At 48.3% G+C, this 2,277-nt stretch overlaps 1 non-coding gene across 1 annotated transcript; it reads left to right on the plus strand.

The window, feature by feature from the left end:
• The first annotated feature begins 240 nt into the window (after nt 1-240).
• Nucleotides 241-312, plus strand: trnaw-cca (transfer RNA tryptophan (anticodon CCA)). Its single transcript has one exon. It is a non-coding gene; the product is annotated as a tRNA-Trp (tRNA).
• The last annotated feature ends 1,965 nt before the right edge of the window (nt 313-2,277 follow it).

Below are 2,277 nucleotides of genomic sequence, written 5' to 3' on the forward strand. Positions count from 1 at the left end.
GCGGGGCTGGAAGTTCGGGGGCGGGGCCTGAAGCGGTGGGGGGTGGGTTTGAGGCGGGTCTGGGGGTGGGGGAGAGGGGTTGGGTTGGGCCGGGTCGGAGTGAGGGTGGACCCGGGCCTGCTGGAAATCCTCGGGGTGGCTGCGGTTCTGTGTCCGGCCGGGCCCGGGCTGTCCCAATCCCAGCCGCAGGGAGCAGCTCCGGCCGCAGCTTTAAGTGGATTTGTCGGGGTTGCTTCTTCAGACCTCGTGGCGCAACGGTAGCGCGTCTGACTCCAGATCAGAAGGCTGCGTGTTCGAATCACGTCGGGGTCAATAACTTTTATAGAGTTTATAGCAGAGAAATAATCCCCTTTCTGTCAGTGTGGCTGTATAATTTATACAGTGTTTGCACAATCTCTCAATCAGTAATTGCTTATTCTTCCATTTCCCTCATTCTCTCTTTTATATTATTTATATTCCTCTATATTCCTGCTGCCTCATGATCACCTCCTGCAGGAACCTCTCTGTCATTACAGGAGCTACACACCCTGGACTTTAACCCTGGACTTTGATTTGATTTATTCTTGTCACATGTATTAACATACAGTGAAAAGCATTGTTTCTTGCGCGCTGTACAGACAAAGCATACGGTTCATAGAGAAGGAAAGGAGAGAGTGCAGAATGTGGTGTTACAGTCATAGCTAGGGTGTAGAGAAAGATCAACTTAATGCAAGATAGGTCCATTCAAAAGTCTTAATGGCAGCAGGGAAGAAGCTGTTCTTGAGTCGGTTGGTATGTGACCTCAGACTTTTGTATCTTTTTCCCGATGGAAGAAGGTGGAAGGGAAGAAAGTATAACCCTGGACATTGTCCCTGGACACTGACCCTGTTCATTGTTGGTGCAATGCTCACATGCAGTATCAGTGGTCATTGCATAAAATTAGCATGGCTACAGAGAGTTGTACTGAGGGCTGGGCAGCACAGTGGCGGAATAGTTAGCATTGCTGCCTCACAGTGCCAGGGAGCCGGGTTCAATTCCAGCCTCAGGTGACTGTGTGGAGTTTGCACATTCTCCCCATGTCTGTATGGGTTTCCTCCGGGTGCTCCGGTTTCCTCCCACACTCCAAAGTTGTGCAGGTTAGGTGGATTGGCCATGTTAAATTGTCCCTTAGTGTCCAAAGGTATGCAGGTTAGGTGCATTGGCCATGCTAAATTGATTCTATGATTCAGAAGCTACTGAACAATTAATGTCAATTCTAATAACAGAGAAGTGGTGGGGTTGTAGGAGAGAGGAGATTAAAGAGAGAGTTGGGATTTGAATAGAGAAGCCAGTTTGAAATGTTTGCAAGAACTATCTAGTTTTTCATTCTTGGAAGGCCTCTTGTTGAGTTTGGTCAATGTCAAACTAGAAAAGACTTCACAGACACAAGCCATGACGGTCATGGCGCCAGGGAGGGCAGGGCGATTGCCATTGGGGTTGAAGGGGTGAAGAACTCTCAATTGAGCCCCTTACTCCTGTTAATATGCTCTTCTTGGCCCCAGATTTCAGCACCATAATGTATGATTCAGTGCTTATAGTCAGCTAATCTGTTGGATTCAATGATTTATGACTATGGTTGGGGTGTGAGACCAAATGCAACATAATGCACAGTTTAATAAAAAATTCATTTTGAACTTCATAAACTGCTCTGTAGACCCATTGTATCAGCCTGTTTTCTAGTTTGGCATCTAGTGACAGTACAAGTTCAGCTAGGCAAAGGAGAGTGGTGGTGGAAGAGGACTGTTCGGGCGTCTGCTTGAAGAAGAAGTGGGGAGCCCTCAGTCCCTCCTGGTGGGGAATGGGGGTGTTGAGGGATTGGACATCCATCGTGAGGACATCACTCGTGTGTAAACCCTGGTTTCTTTATTCTAATACCATCGGCTTGTTCCTGCCCCACTGAACTCTCCTCTCCCTATCTTGACTCCATCCTCACTCCACTTGTCCAGTCTCTTTCCACCTACATTTGTGATTCCTCTGATGCCCTACATCACATCAACAATATCCAGCTCCCTGCCCTAACCTCGTCCTCACGATGGATGTCCAATCCCTCAACACCCCCATTCCCCACCAGGAGGGACTGAGGGCTCCCCATTTCTTCCTGAAGCAGAGGCCCGAACAGTCCTTGTCCACCACCATTCTCCTCCGCCTGGCTGAACTTGTACTATCACTCAACAATTTCTCCTTTAACTTGTCTCACTTCCTGTAAATAAAAGGTGTGGCTATGGGTACCCGCATGGGTCCCATTTATGCCCAGTTTTT

Source organism: Mustelus asterias, chromosome 19, assembly GCF_964213995.1.
Source record: "Mustelus asterias chromosome 19, sMusAst1.hap1.1, whole genome shotgun sequence".
Lineage (NCBI taxonomy): Eukaryota > Metazoa > Chordata > Chondrichthyes > Carcharhiniformes > Triakidae > Mustelus > Mustelus asterias.